Source organism: Nomascus leucogenys, chromosome 9 (genome assembly GCF_006542625.1).
Source record: "Nomascus leucogenys isolate Asia chromosome 9, Asia_NLE_v1, whole genome shotgun sequence".
Taxonomy (NCBI): Eukaryota; Metazoa; Chordata; class Mammalia; order Primates; family Hylobatidae; genus Nomascus; species Nomascus leucogenys.
In genome coordinates this window covers 41,735,272-41,752,265 of record NC_044389.1, presented here as the reverse complement: position 1 = coordinate 41,752,265, position 16,994 = coordinate 41,735,272, and the positions used below count along the sequence as shown (strand labels likewise).

Below are 16,994 nucleotides of genomic sequence, written 5' to 3'. Positions count from 1 at the left end.
TGATAGGAATGATTCTTAAAAGGGATCTATTGTATGAAAGCCTTTAAATTGTTTTATTATAAGTAGAATAAAAAATATAGGAAATTGGTGAAGATTAAATTAGCAGAAACTATTTGCAGAGCCCAACACTGAAGAAAACACCATGGTGCATAAGCCTTGATTAAAGTTATTAAATAAATTTGAGGAGTAAAAGAATGGTGTAAATTCACTGAAACATGTATATTAGAGGTGAAATGACCATAATAGTGTTTGCATAATGGTTTAAAATTTGGATATTCATATCAACAGTGTTCCTAATGATATGGGTTCTCTCTTTTTTTATTAGCATGCTTGTTATCTGCAAGAATACAAAATTATAAATTTAATTTTTAAAACAATTTTAAGCTTCTTTAAAGTATAATTAACAATTAGGATTTGTATATAGTTAAGGTTCATAAGTTTTTTTTTGATGAATGTATGCGTTGTGAAATTATTATCACAATTAAGCTAGTTAACATATTCATCTCTCAGCTACTATTTTCTTTTGATTTAAATTTGTGATAACACTTAAGATCTATTCTCTCAGCAAATTTCAAGCATGTACTGTTATTAATTGTAGTACCATACCGTACATTAGATCTCCAGAACTCATTTAGCTTGCATAGCTGAAACTTTATACCCTTTGATCATCATCTCTCCTCTCTCCATCTCCTCCTTTTCCACTGCCACTGTCAACTCTCATTCTGCTTTCTACTGCTATAAGTTTTACTATTTTACATTCCAAATATAAGTAAGGTCATTCAATATTTGTTGTTCTGTGTCTGGCCTATTTTACTTAGCATAATGCCATCCAGGTTCATTCATATTGTTTCAAATAGCAATAGTTCCTTCAAATTTAAGGCTGAATACTATTTTATTGTCTAAATATACCACATTGTCTGTATCAGTTTGTTAATATTCAAAATATGTGAGGAACTCTTAAAATTCCATAGCAAAAAAAAAATTAAATAACAGTTTAAAAATGACCAAATGTGGCATGGTAGCTCACGCCTGTAATTCCAGCACTTTGGGAGGCCAAGGCAGGCAGATCACCTGAGGTCAGGAGTTCAAGACCAGCCTGGCCAACATGGTGAAACCCTGTCTCTACTAAAAATACAAAAATTAGCCAGGCGGGGTTTCGGGTGCCTATAATCCCAGCTACTCAGGAGACTGCGGCAGGAGAATCTCTTGAACCCAGGAGGCAGAGGTTGCCATGAGCTGAGATTGTGACACTGCACTCCAGCCTCGGTGACAGAGCGAGACTCCTTCTCAAAAATAAATAAATAAATAAATAAATAAATAAATAAATATAAAAAATAAAAATGAGCAAAGGACCTAAATAGATATTTTTTCTAAAGAAGACATACAAATGGCCAACAAGTATATGAAATAGTGCTCAACATCAGGGTAATGCAGATAAAATCCAGAGTTCTTATTTTCAAATCACAGCCAATCACTCTAAAAGACATTGATACTTGCTGAACAGTTTACAATAATCAATACTGATATCGTAAATATAGAAAAATTAAAATGTACTTAACACACCCCTAGTAATATATTGGCCGTGGTCATGAACACTCATTTATTTCAGGCAGCCAGGGTTTCAAATTATATAATTGCAATGACCTGATTAATACAATGACCTAATTAAGCTCAATGATAGGATTTAATCAAATTAAAGGATTTCATGCATTTCTTCATTCTTGCTAAAATTACCAAGTGATTACAAAGTTTTGTTCATGCAGTGAATATAGAAAAGAATAAAAAGTAAAAGGCAAAGAAGAGAAAAGAAAGTCAGGATGGTGTTCTGTAAATAGTGTGTGATATCTGAGGATGCCAATATTTAGGGCTTGGCTTTCTCAGCCTCTTTATAGGAAGATGGACCTCAAAATTATTTGACTCTAAAAGGCTGAAAAGAACCACCATATATGTACATGTCCTTCATGTGGGCAAAACCACTGCAGTTTTTTGAGATTAAAACAAACAAACAAACAAACAAACAAACAAAAACTCACTCTTGACAAATGGTGAAATTTTATGAGCTGCAAAGCTCATAAAATAAAATTAATCCATGGAAACCTTAATGTTAGGAAGGGATTGGGATTTTGTATATTAATGAGTGTTTTTTTTTTTTTTTTTTGTCGAGACCATATGGAAGTTTGAAAGATGGTATATCCATGTATTATTTTAAAATCACATATTAGAATATACATTTTAATAATGATAAAATAAGACATACTATAGAGGAAAAAGAAAGGAGGAACTATTTTCACAAGGCCACTATTTTATTTAGTTGATTAAATAATATTCTTACTCTTTCACAGAAAAAAGTAATTATCTTCCCTTTAACATTTTTAGAAAAAACTGTAAAAATGTAAACTTTGTGATTAGACTGTCATTTCCATACATAGCATTTTTAACAAAATTACTAAGATAAATCTTCATAAAAGCAAAAATATGTTTTTTTCCTGAATGCTATTGTTTTGAGATATTTCAGGAAACACCTAAAATATCACTAAAAATTAAATCAATGTCCAAAAAGAAAGAAGAAAATAATTTGGAGGTTATCTGTCAAAACTGTGTCTTGTTTTAACAATCACAGACATGCTAGAAGAACCAAAACAAGAAAGCAGAGATAACCTTTGATTCTAAAACAGATAAAAGACACATTTCTAATTATTCTAACTCACACAATTTTTAACTCTCAAAAAATTGGCACAAGTGTAGTTACTGAATTAAACAATGTTTTAATCTCAAGTTGCTTCAACACTTTTCATTGTAAAAAATTATCTGCTTTATCAGTCATCACTGTGAAATTTTGAGAAGATTTAAGTAAAATATTAGCTTAAAAGTATTCAGATACCATATTTTTAATAATTTGCCAGCTTGATTATTTCTGATGGATTTTCTATCACAGTCAATCGGCGTTCCCTTAACTTTATTTCTAGCTGGAGCCAAATATTAAACAATGACACTATGTATCTTTCTGTACAATTTGCCGGTTTGGGTTACTGTGGAACCTAGGTGCTCCTGAATTGTCCTTGTGAATCACCACTCTGCCGAGAAAAGATTGAACAAAGAAATGATTTATTTACTGAAACATCAATGTATTTTTTAAGCTACATAAGTCAAAGATGTTTTACCCAAGATAGAAGAGGCTTTTTGTAGGGATCAAAGTGGTGGTATCTTTAAATAAAAATAGGAGCTATTAAACCATTTTAGGAAATGTTTTAATTATTAAGAAAATAAAATTGTATTAAAATTTTTCTACAGGTTTTTATATTTAAAAGTAGTCTTTGTCAAAATAGTTTTGGAAAGCCACTTTCATGCTGCTATTTTGCAAGTTTTCTGTATTTCAGGTGCATGGTCTCTAGAATGGGTTGCTGCTTGGCCTAAATTAATTCAAATGTAACTTAGAGATAATTATATGATATATCTTGCAACCTAATGGGAAATAAAAATAATTACCTTGTATAATACTATCTGACTCAAATAATTGGGATGAGTTCATTGAAATTTCCAAATTTGAGGTGCTTTGAATAGCATAGACTCCCAGAGTATGCAGTGTAAAGAACTCTGCGTGAGATATGTTTGTCCACTTTTGTGTTTAACTCTTCCTAACTTTCACATTTCTTAATGAGGCTGTTCTTTTTCAAGTGCTGTTCTTTCCAGTAACCAAATCCTCTTTGGGGTTTTCCTATTGTCTTAATTAGAGATACTGTATTTGATTGATTTAATTATCTCTCTACATCATAAAATTTATAGTATTATTTGTATAGACATCTTTAGGAGTCATTCATTGTAATTTTAAAAATAACTGCTTGACATATTTAGTTTGTGGTGCCATTGATTTTTACCATTATAAAATATACCAAAGTATACAAAATGTATATACATAGCAATTAAATAATGATAGCACTGAATTATGCATTCATAGACATTCTCTTGTTGTGCTGTGTTATTAAAGAAAATTAAAGGCCTGGCGCAGTGCTCACGCCTGTAAATCCAGCATTTTGGGAGGCCGAGGTGGGCAGATCACCTGAAGTCGGGAGTTTGAGACCACCCTGACCAACATGGAGAAACCCCATCTCTACTAAAAATACAAAATTAGCCAGGCGTGGTGGCGCATGCCTGTAATCCCAGCTACTCGGGAGGCTGAGGCAGGTTAATTGCTTGAACTCGGGAGGCAGAGGTTGCTATGAGCTGAGATCATGCCACTGCACTCCAGCCCGGGCAACAAGAGCAAAACTCCGTCAAAAAAATAAATAAATAAATTATAAAATTTTGAGCTCCTATATTTATTTTATAAATACATGAATGAATGTCATAATTAAAAACTATATGCTATCATATGTAGTTATATGTACATTTATATAAAATATATAATATATATGAATTAATAAGAGTACATTAATAACTAAGTATAGTGTGTTCTGTTATAAAGTTCTTTAATTATGGGCATATAAACAGGACCTAACTTATAATATATTCTGCTCATATATTTAAATGTATTAAATAAATTCTGCTCGTATATTTAAAGATATTAGCCAAGTTGGTCCAGTGATTCCTTTTCTACTCAGGTCCTATCACTTGGAAATTCTCCCCTCATCCCCGATTTTTTTTTAACTTACTGTTTTCTCACAACCTTTTGCTAAGTGACTCCTGGAACACGGTAAGGTGCTTTATAGTTTATCCTAATGCTGCTCCAGTTCAATTTCGACACTGATAGGACTAACTAAGCGAGATGAATGGAACAAATGGATCCATTCCATTTGTTGGATCTATTTACATTTTGCCTACCAATTTTCCATTTTGACTACCAATTAAAACCCTAAAAGCTGAGGAGATGTTTTTGACTGCAAAGCAGTCTTCTTATCCTGGAACTTGGAATGTCAGTATCTCTACCTAATACTTTCCTTAGTTAGGTCATCAGTGCTTTATTGGTCATCACTGTGAAGCCAGTTTTGCGAGGATTTAAATAAAATGTTAGCTTAAGAGTATTAGATATCATATTTTTAATAATCTGCCAGCTTGGTTGTTTCTGATGGATTTTCCATCACCATCAATTTGTGTTCCCTTACTTTATTTCCAGCTGGAGCCAAATATTAAACATTATCATGGTTAGAATGAAATGATGTCATCAGTGTATTAGCACCTATTAAGAACCCTTCAAAAAAGCTGTTATTATTGTTATTATTTTATTCTACTAAGTTGTATGCATTTTAAGTGTTCTTATAATTGAATAATTCAATAATCATGTATAATTATGAAGAACTTCAAAGATTAAAATTACTTTCAGTATTATATTCTTCCCCATGGTGATTATACTGTGTGGCTCAATCATCTATTTTAAAAGTTAGCTTTTGTAAAACGACCTATTGCATAATTTGGTAGCTACGTATAAATGCAAATTATCAAACCATTACTGTAAAAAATACGTTGTTGAACTTATATTTTCAAAATGTGTCTTTGTAGACTTACTATGTTAGCTATTGATTTTAAAACCATAAATATGTATTTAAATAAGCTCTCAATCAGGCTAAAGTTACAGCAGAAATATTGCATCATCTAGCACAACTTTAGAAACTCTCTCTTGGCAGTAATTGTCCCTGCCTCCCTTTGAGTATTTTAGACAGTGATATTCTTTAATGGGCCATTAAGAAAGGTGCTTAATTTGAGACCCATCTAGGTGCACCGTACTGAGATGAGATAATTTCAAAACGTGTATTTTCTCTCTTGTCTGGTTGCTACTGATACACTAACTACTGAGAATGAAATATGTGAAAATTATATTGTGATATTTTGTGAATTGCAAACGAGACCACATTTCTTTCATAATCTCAAGAACAATTTAAGACTTGTTATACAGATATCCTTTTTATGTAAGAATTTTTTAAATGTTAATTTTTCTGCTATAGATGTATTTATTTCCATTATTTTACAGTAATCTTTTCTCATTACTGTTTAAGCCCCTTTTGAGAAAATATTGAAATTTTTAAAAAATGTGAATATCAAGGGTTTTAAACTCAAATTGTCTATGCGAAAGAGATATATGGGACTGACCCTCATGATAACCAAACCTCAGTGAAACTATGTTATGTTAACCTAGCTCATGTTGAGATATACCTTCCACTGCATTCCTCTTTGTCTTGGAAAGTGTTCAAAGAAAGTGTAAGTAAATGTGTATTTTTTCCTTATCCACTGGAAGGAGTTGGAATAAGATGAATTTGACTTTACTACCTCAATTCTTAAAACTTCTCCATTCTAGGCTTTATTTTTAAGTCAGTTACTTAGAAACTGTCATTGTTTTCAGAGAAACAGTATTAAGAAGTGAGATGTTGTTTCCTAGTTTAGACTGTAAAATGCATACTGTAGCTTAATATGATTTGGATTATTTAAGAAGATATTTAAAGCTCATTATTCTCAGCTATGGATTTTTTTTTTTTTTTTAATGGAGTCTCGCTCTGTCACCCAGGCTAGAGTGCAGCGGTGTGATCTCGGCTCACTGCAAGCTCCGCCTCCTGGGTTCATGCCATTCTCCTGCCTCAGCCTCCCGAGTAGCTGGGACTACAGGCACCCGCCACCACGCCCGGCTAATTTTTTTGAATTTTTAGTAGAGACGGAGTTTCACCGTGTTAGCCAGCATGGTCTCGATCTCCTGACCTCATGATCCGCCCACCTTGGCCTCCCAAAGTGCTGAGATTACAGGTGTGAGCCACCACGCCCGGCTATGGAATTTTTTGTAACCAAACTTGACTATAGTGCCAGTTGCATTGATAATGATTTTAGAATTTCACAGGATAAGGATGATATTGATTTTATATTGAAATCAAATCCTGGAATTCCATTTATAACACACATTGTCACTAGATACGATATATTGTCACAATTATCAATCATGAACTGCTCAGGTGATTTATACAGTTGCCATAGGTGTAAGGCTTATTAGTCTATCCTAATCATAAAGGCTCTAAGATAGTAAAAATCCAGTAAATATTAGAAACATTTGAGGATACATTGACCTATCATATACCAAGTTCCATCTTTGAGTTAGAATTAGTATGAGAAAGTCACAACTAATTCAACTTTGAAGATATCTTTGGTTATTCTCAGTAATATTCAGAATAATCTCGGTTCCCTTTTTAGGAAAATTAATAACAGAATTAAATACTCTTACTGATTGAAATCATACTGATATATTTTGAAATCTTTTAAAAACTTTTATTTGGGCAAACCTTTCTTTTTTTCTGATTGTTTTCAACTTTTGCTGTAACTTAAAAAGCACTTGCTTGCCTTCTGAGATCCTGGAAGGTCATGGTTCTTGGTTAATCTCCTAATGAAATCTGTAATGTTGCCCTTCATTTACCCAATATATGCATGAGTAAAATGGGTTATTGCTATCTCTTCAGATGTGCCAAAGACATATATAATGCCAGATAAAAATTATTCACAGTGAAGATATTGAGGGCCTTCTGTTTATGGCATGATTCTTGCAGGCTAAAGTTTGTTTTAATATTTCAGTGTGTAGCTATATTCTAGGTCTTCACCTCACTCCATTCAACCTACAAGTTAAAGACTAATCACACCTATCTGAAACCTCCTCACATAAGCTCCTTTACCTAAGATATGCTACAGAATCTGTAGTCAGTACAGGTGACGAGAAGCAGTAGAATCTAATGACTGAAAACACAAACCTTGGATCTAGACTGCTTAGATGCAAATCTGGGCTTGATTACTTTTAACTGTGTGGCCTCAACAAGTTCTTTAACTCTCCATCCCTTGGTTTCCTCATTTGCCAATTAGGAATAAAATAGCCCCTTCCTTACGGAGTTTTTATAGGATTAACAATAATGTTTATATTTAGAAGCAATTAAATGGGAGGCTTTCAGAACAGTGTCTGGCACAGTAAGGGCTTAATAAATATTAGTAGTTATTATTAGGAAGATGATTATTTTTCTTGGTTCTCTGTAGATTTTGGAATAAATTCATACATTGCTGTTTGAACTGGATTTATTTACTTTGAAGTAGACACCTATTATGTTCTGAATGTTTTAAGTGTAGCTTACTTGCCCTTCCTGATTTCTAGTAGACTTGGAATCATAAAAATCAATCCTTGATTATTATCATAAATGCCATATTGTTAATAATTGTTAATTTTAAAATATATTTTAAAATTATAGCTATGTTCATTTAGACTTGTTTTTCATAACTAGTTATCATGAATATTTGAGATTTTATGGGTGATTTTATTTTTAAAGAGCCAAGGTTCTATTTTACCAATTGTATATATAGAAAGAACATGAGGTTCATTTTTTAGTTTTAATTATTGGGGAGCCCAGCAAGTGTTTTCCAAATTAATTGATTTTAACATAATTATTTATATATACCTTTAGTTTAAAACTCACTGATTTTATTTCCAGTTGAACATATCAGTATAGACAAATATTATCAAAGCCTATTGGAAATGTTCTCTGAACAAATGCTTTGTGGGATCTCAGAAAAGATGTTAACTCAAGGGCACTTCACAAGAAAGTGATCCTGTGTTGAACATTAATCTATTTCATGGGTAATAGATGTGCTGCTCTAAAGCCAAAAAATAGCAATGTTCATTAAATATAAATTTTTTCTAAACATTAATAGACATTTATTAGATCAAACACTATCTGAGAGACAATTAAAGGAAACTTTTATGCTAGAAAAGTTTCCTATTAAAATTACTCTAGAGAGATTGTCTTCTAACTTAGCATCAAGTTATATATTTAAAATATAATTATAAGGGGAAGTGCCTTTTTTACTTCAGCAATAAAAAAATAAGTATTATTTGCCAGTGTTTCAGATGGTGTGTTGAGATTTAGCATTTCATTGCTTGAAACATGTTTTGGGTAACCTTAAAATTAAGGTTAACCATAAAATTAACTGAAAAGAAATAAGTCTTCCTTGCCCTGATCTCTCTGTAACTTATATAGGGGATTGCAGGGAAGAAATGAGGGAAGAATGGAGGCATGACTCAAAGTTCTAGTGGAAGTGTCACTTTATACCTGAAATACTCTCCCTACTCCCAATTTGATTCAACTTTTTACTGTATCTTCTGTGCCCATCCTGTGTTTTTTTCCTTCTGTTTTCCCTCCTGACTTATGTTTACTTCCACACTGACAGGACATAACAGTGATATTTCTACAACTTGAAAAATTGTTGACTTAACATTCTTCAAATAATCTATTAATTTAAATCACATGCTGAACTTATAGGTCACTGTGAACTCCCACCATACTAAATCTGGCAAATACTGTTACTGACACTGATTGCTTAAGGTATTTTTCTTTTCTCTCCATTTTCTCCTATGTACCATGACCAATTTAATCTTCTAAAAGCATGGTATTTACAATGGACCTTCTGATTCTATCCCCTTTTCTACTCGACCACACAATCTTTTATCGAATGTTCTTCTATCCCACTTACCACTAAATGCAATCTCATTTACCATTTATAACCCCACTTTTAAATATAAATCCTTCACTAAATGAGAACAAGAATTTTTCTCATTGATTGAATGCCTATTCTTGCCAGGAAACTTTATAGCTTCTTATATATATTACCTTTATTTAAGCCTTAAACCACCTGGTAAAATAAGTATTAAATTCCGATGTGAACATTACGGTATAGAAAATTTAAATAATCTGCTTATGTGATACAGCTCACAACTCAAAAAGAAAGGACTTAAAACTGTCCTTTTCACACTCTAAAGCTCATACTGTGTCCTCTATTCATGCTGCTTCTCATGGCCCAGACGTTTTGATGTTTTATACTTGAAAACAGTAGCTTAGATTTTTTTTAAAAAAAATCTGTGCAGATATAAAGGACTAGGAAAATATGGCTACATTCAGTTCTAGGTCAAGGTAAATACATATTTATTATAGACGAAATTTCTTCCAAGTTGTGTTTGACTTGAATGTGTTATAAAATATACATCTATCCAGATAAGTCATTACTGCCAGATGCAGAACAATACCATTCTATCTAAAAGTGCTGTAATTATTTGGAATCAATATTTGATCTCAAATAGCATAATGACTGCTAAGCTGTGTTATGCAAATTTGGAACTCTGACAAAAATATTATACTAAAAAATGCAAAAGCTGCATTTTTTCTGTGATGTCACTAATAGTTTATTAATATAATGATTCATTTAACACCTCTATTGACTCAGGCTCCTCATATCAAACCAAAGATTATTTAAAAAATTGAATTCGCAACAAAATGTTTGAATATTTAGGAGCAATGTAGAGGACTATAACAGTTTTGGGGATATACTTGCTACAAATATTTACCCCCACTCTTAAAAGACAATACTTGGAGTAATTTATATGTGTTGATATATTTTGTGTCTTTAACTATTATAAATTTCATGATTTGAAACCAATCAAAATGAATTTATATTCCTTGGTATAGCCTTCAAAATATTTCCTATTCCACCCTAATAGATCCTTACTATTACTGTCTACTGCTCCTCACTTCTTCCTGAGAAACCAGATGACTTGCAGTTCTGCAACATGCTGCCTTTTTCCACCTCTTTACCTTTACCATAGCAACTCTTAATCCAAAACGTTCTTCCTCCACCTACTGTTGAGTGAGATCTTAGCCATTCTTCAAATTATAGCACAATTACCACTCTCACAGGTCTTCCAGATCTTTCAAGCTGTGTTATCTCCTCTGTTTTTTTCACCTCTTTTCTTCTTTATCAAATTTAGATTTATATTTTACCACTTGTATTTATTGCTTTATCTCATCTTCCTTCTCTTCCTCATCGTTTCCTTCTCCTCTTTCGCTGATTCTTCCTCCTCCTTTAATGCAGGAATTATGCCTTGTATATCTTACCATAACCCCATGATCAAACACAGTGCATACTTGCAATAAATTAACAAAGAAACACACATGTAAATTTGTTGAATTAAACGTTTCTTGAAAATATTAAAGAAGGTGATTAAAAGTTTGTCCTCTATGAATTTCCAAAGGATGTTAGCACTATTTAAGAAAGTATTCATGATTAGAACATTTAACTCATTGTTGCTGCTGACTAAACTCGGTGGTTAAATGCTTTCTTCATACTTATTTAATATAAGGTTATTTGACCCCCTCAATATTGAAAAAAAAAAAGAAAAGATGCTTGAGTCTTACTGTAAGTGCCTTGGTTTTCAGAGTCAAATTTTCAGGAGAAACTCTATGAATAATGGGAGGACTCAAACTAATGATGCTTTACAATTCCATAGTGTATTCACATGCACTCTGTAAATTGAGAAACAATACATGTAATTTTTCAAGAAAACAAGAAAACCTTAAAGGAGAAGCCTATGTGTAGGTTTCAGACATTGTAAATTATAGCTAACATTTACAAAACATAATATATTTTACTGAGTTCAAACTCCTTTAAAACTCATTTTGCTTTTGCCCAATGATGATCATACCAAATATATTCACATTTGATAGGATGGTGATGGAAAGAACCTGTGTTATAGTCAGGTAATTTTTCTTCTTGCTGTCCTACTCTTTTCCCCTGGGTTAATTGTATCATAGAGCTCTCATTCACGTCAGAAGGAGTCTTCCATGTAGAACCACTTTTGGAAAGATCTTTTTTTTGTGAGAGATGTCCTCTGTCACTTCGTAGGGCATGGATTATGAAGCATTGCTGTAATGTGCCTATGATTCTGCAATATTGTAAAATAATGCAAATATTGGAATCTTGAATTGAATAATAAGCATTTAAGTCTCTCACCTAAGCATTTATGCATAATTACTCTAGTTGAAATATATTTTCTAGTTTTACTAAATTAAATTTCTAAGAAATGCTTGGCTATGTTTGGTTACTATGGACAGATATTATTTACAAAGGTAGAGAGCTATGTGCACACAAATCACGATTACTTTGTTGCTCTGATATCAGATATTTTCTTTACTTGTTAATGAATTGACAAATGATTGAATAAAACAACTGGTTATTCTTCTTTGAAATTTATATCACTTCTTTTTCATTATTTTTGTAGACACAGGGTGTTGTTTGTTGACCAAGCTGGTCTTGAACTCCTGGCCTCAAGCAATCCTCCCACCTTGGTATCCCAAAGTGTTGGGATTACAGGCATGAGCCACCATGCCTGTCCTTATTTCTTTTCTTCATACGTCAATGTTATATTATTTTTACCATTTTATGAAGGTGCCAAATTATACCTTGATACAATTTTATACCACGTTACTATAAATTAATTTTATATCGTTAAAAAGTTACTTTAGGCAGACGGCTTGTTTTGATTTTTAAACTAAAATGGTTTTAAATTTTTCAAATTTTAAAGTCCAAATACTAACGCTGCAAGAACACAGATAACACCCAAGTGATAATTCTGAATGCGCTCCTAAAGTAACTTGTAAGGTCATAGCTATGATTTCCCTCTATGGAACAATGAAAAAAAAAACCAAAAAAAAACATGCTTAATGGGAAACTTCTGTATTACAATTAGCAATTAGGCTATAGGTCTATATACCAATTCACCATTACAATAGTACCAAATGGCATTTTTTGTATTTCATATGTGCCAAACATGTCAGAAAACATTGGCCTCCAAAAAGTATATGACAAATACAAGTAAATATGCAAAATAAGGTATGGATTAATAAAAATCTGTAACGTCAATATTGAAGTAGAATTTGTAGTTAGAATTTATAACAAGTGAAAAGTTAAGAGTTGGGGAAATTTAAACATTTATAAAGAAGATATAGTTTCTTGTCTATGGTATTATGATGGAAAAGGTACAATCATATTCAGTATACTTTGGGGAATGTTTGAGAGTAAATTATCTTACAGAAATGTGATTTAAGAGTAGCTAACACATTCCCAGGATAAGCAGTTTTGAGATTCTAATGTTAACCTGTGTTTGGTGTACAGAAAGGAAGCTAATATAAGATAGAAATATAAATTTTTAGCATGATTTGAAAAGAAGAGAATATTAAAAAATTAAACTGGGGAAACAATTATGACACCAGAATTCAAGATGAAAGTTTCCTGAAAGTAAAATCAATGTCTCCTGTTTAGAAGACTTACTTTTGTTGAAAGGAATAACAAAAAAATTTCAAATTCTTTTAGAGTATAATTGTGTTAGATTTGAATAAAAATTAGCATAGTTAATAAATAAGGAAGTTTCCAAGTAGTTAATGAGGGAAGATTTTAGTTATTTAAGCTTTTTGTAGAATTTCTTTCCATACTGTATTCTTTTGTAACTTTTAGTGGAACTCATGTCAAATAGCACAACTTTAAAATTCTAAATGTAAACATTAATGATGTAAATTAGGTCATTTTAATCAACTTCACTTTTAAATTTTGGATATTGTGAAGAATAGTGAACTTAGTTTTGTTTGAAGACAGATAACCACTAAGATTTTTATAAGAAAAGAAATTTGTTTGGTGAAGTTAATGACAACATTTCAATGGAAAAATCATCATGAAATGTTTTCTTTTAAAAAACTGTTATAATTCAGAGTGGTGATATATATTTCTGTAGGTTATGAGAAATCTATTAGCTATTAAAACTTGTATAATTATTGCAAGTTTATTATATATATCCTCTAATTAGCACAGTATTGGAGTTGTAAGAAAGATGCAGGTGGTGAGGCTGGAATGTGAGAACATGTCACCCTCTTCAAATAATAACTTTTATTCTTACAAATTCTGTTTCCCACCTCTATTTACATTACAATTATGAAAACAAATCCCTATGCCTAAATCAAATGTCAAATGTCTGAGTAGAGATGGCTCTATGTCCTGCTGCAATACCTTAAAAGAAATCATTATTAATAACTAATAGGTATGTACTTCCTTATTCTTTCTATAAAATAACTTTCACCCATTGTTTCAACAATGTAAAATATATATCATATGAAATAAATGATTCTGGTTGTAATTGAAGCCAAAGTTAACAATAGCAATACTCCTCTTTCACTATGGAAATAATTTTATCTCCTCCTCCGAAAGATGCGCCACTGTAATTAGGGTGGTGTCCTGAAAAGCACCGCCCTTTGTGTGTTCTTTGTCCTCTCTTCTCTGCGAGCTTTCCTGCCTGCCTCATGTATCCATGCCGTTCTGGGTTCTGCACTCTTCACAATCAAATAATGTTTCATTTAAGCAAGGCCTAAGTCTTCTTTGGAAATCCCGTGTTGTACCCTTCCTTTGCACAATTAACATTCCTAATTATTTTCATCCATCTTCTTGTTTATTTGTGCCATAGAAGAAAGAGCACTAATGTTGAAGTAATTTGGCTTGAAATTCTAGACACATAACATATCTGATTTTCCTTCTCAGTGAACATAGAACAATGTTATCTGCTTTATATATTTGTATGGACAATTACATTAGGAAATTTGTGTAATATCTAGCACCATGTGTAGCATGTGATAAGTACTTAAAGGAAGGTTAATTCTTCTCTATCTTGTGACTTCATTTACTTTACTGTGTCCTGTTTTGTTTTTTTTTCCACTACAGTATGGGATGTGAGAAAAGCTGTTCTACTAATTTGCATTTTCTATAAAATCTACTGTGGTAGAAATTTAGTATACATGTTTGAGAAAATGAATAAATAATTCATCTAGATGGCAGCTCATAATTTCTTCCAGTAATGAAATGCTATATATACATTTACTTTCTATTTATGTGTATGCATGTGTATGTGTATGTGTATGTGTGTGTGTATGTGTATGTGTATGTGTGTGTGTATGTGTATGTGTATGTGTGTGTATAGATGCATCTCCTGATACCAACTTTTGACTCTTGTATACTCCATGGTCACAGAGGAAGGCAAAACAGACACAGAAAAAGAATGTTGAGGTTTGCTAGGATAGAGCATTGTGATCTTGTTTATGAATCTGTCAATTATCTGTCAACTTAAATATCCCTCTTCAAGTAGCTGTCAGTTATTTTGCGCATTTTAAATAATGTAATTTTAAATTAGCAATTGCTTTCAAAATTTATTTTCTGAATTATACACTTATGACAATTGAGAATAGATTTTCAGGTTTTCTTGTGAGTCAGAGTTGGGTAAGAGAAAACAAAATGAAAATGTTGCACATGATTCCTTTTCACTTAGTTTCTGTTTTATCTCAACCACATATTTCATTTCTTGTCAATGCTTTCTCTATTTGTAAAAGTAAAATATTATGGGGTTGTCTAGAATGACCTTTGTTTCCCATAATATCAATGAAATTAAAGAGAAAACTCTTTGTATATATTGTCTCCATGTTTAGTACTGTAGGAGCCTATGTATACAATAGTAATCAATAAATATTTTTTAGTTAAATTATCAAATGATCTTGCTTCTTATGGATTCACATTGAAAGGATGAGTAGGATAAAATAATTGCCAATGCTATAGCACCTACCACATGCCAGCACTGTTCTTGGCTATTATTATGTATTTTATATAATTAAAATTTACAAATTTTAAGTCATTTAATGTTCATAGAACCATATGAATTAAGTAGTATCACGCTACCCATTACACAGATAGAAAAATGGAGATGCTGTAGTTAAATGACCATCGACAGGAGAACTGAGACGCTGTATAGTTAAATGACTTGCCCAACCTAGTAGAACAGTAATTGAGATCAGGTTGTCTGGCTCCAGAATGCGTGCTCTTAACTGCCATGCCGTAAATAACGATATCAAAACATCTGATAAATTTGTGTAATTTTGCCTTTTAGTAAAGACTTTGGTTTTATTTTGACAGAATGAAGTGTATTAATACATTCCTCAGTAAACAATTTTGAATATCCCTTTTCAGAAGTTTTTAAACTTAATTCTAAAAATCTGAAATTATTGAAAATATGTATCAATCTCCAGGACAAAAAAAAGAAAAGAAAGACAGAAAGAATGAAAGAAAAAGGGAAGGAAGGGAGGGAGGGAGAGAGGGAGGAAGGAAGGAAGGAAGGAAGGAAGGAAGAAAGGAAGGAAGGGAAAGGAAGGGAAGGAAGGGGAAGGGAAGGGAAGAAAGGAAGGAAGGAAAGCCCAATTTGTGCTTGATTGATCAGTTTGAAAGGTGCTGACTGTAAAAGATGGTGTCTTCAGGATTTGGATTATGTTCCTTTAGTATTTTGGTTTCCTAAGATAAATCTTGGGAAGACTTGAAGAGGAGGCAACTACACTAGTTTGGTTTAATAAAGTTACTTTTTCAGTGCTTAAAGTTATTAATGCTTTACACCTCTAAGCAAGATTCCTCATCTTGAATTGTACAATCCTGGAGAATAGGTTGCATGTTTTCTTCAATATTCTATTCCATGTTTCTAGACCACTGCTTTGTATTTTAGTGAGCATTCAATTAACCTCTGTTGAATGAATTAATTATGTTCGAACTGCATTTTAATTTAGTTTGTATCTATATGCTTACCGTTAAAAATAAGCTATTTAAAATGAAACATCAATGAAAATGATATTTGGGGCATAATAATCTATCTTTAATCATCGTACATTGTTATTTAGATAATACTTTGCCTTGATTTTCAGTACTGAAGCTTTTGACATTCAAACAAAAAGAGTAACATCTTTTGTAAACATAAATCTATGATGTTCACAGATTTACAGAGACGTTTAGAAAACTAAAGTAGTTAATATGTAGAATAATTTCTGAATGAATATTGCAGCCTGAGATGAAAGTGAGACTCATATATTTACCTTTTGTTTTAAACTTATTTATGGTAACAGTGATAAATGAAATATTTTACTATTCTAATGTTAGTGAAATTATACTATATAGTATAATTATATTGTATACGTAAATTATACTATATAGTATATAATTATACTATACATATATATACATATATATATGTATATATGTATATATATGTATATTTAGCCAGGTGCAGTGGCTCACGCCTGTAATCCCAGCACTCTGGGAGGCCGAGGTGGGTGGATCACCTGAGGTTGAGAGTTCAAGACCAGCCTGAC

The 16,994-nt window shown here is 31.9% G+C and overlaps 1 protein-coding gene across 22 annotated transcripts in view; it reads left to right on the top strand.

Annotated features, from left to right (window-relative positions):
- The window catches only part of ADGRL3 (adhesion G protein-coupled receptor L3), an 871,587-nt gene that overhangs the window by 285,108 nt on the left and 569,485 nt on the right, over nt 1-16,994 (top strand). The window lies entirely within an intron of this gene.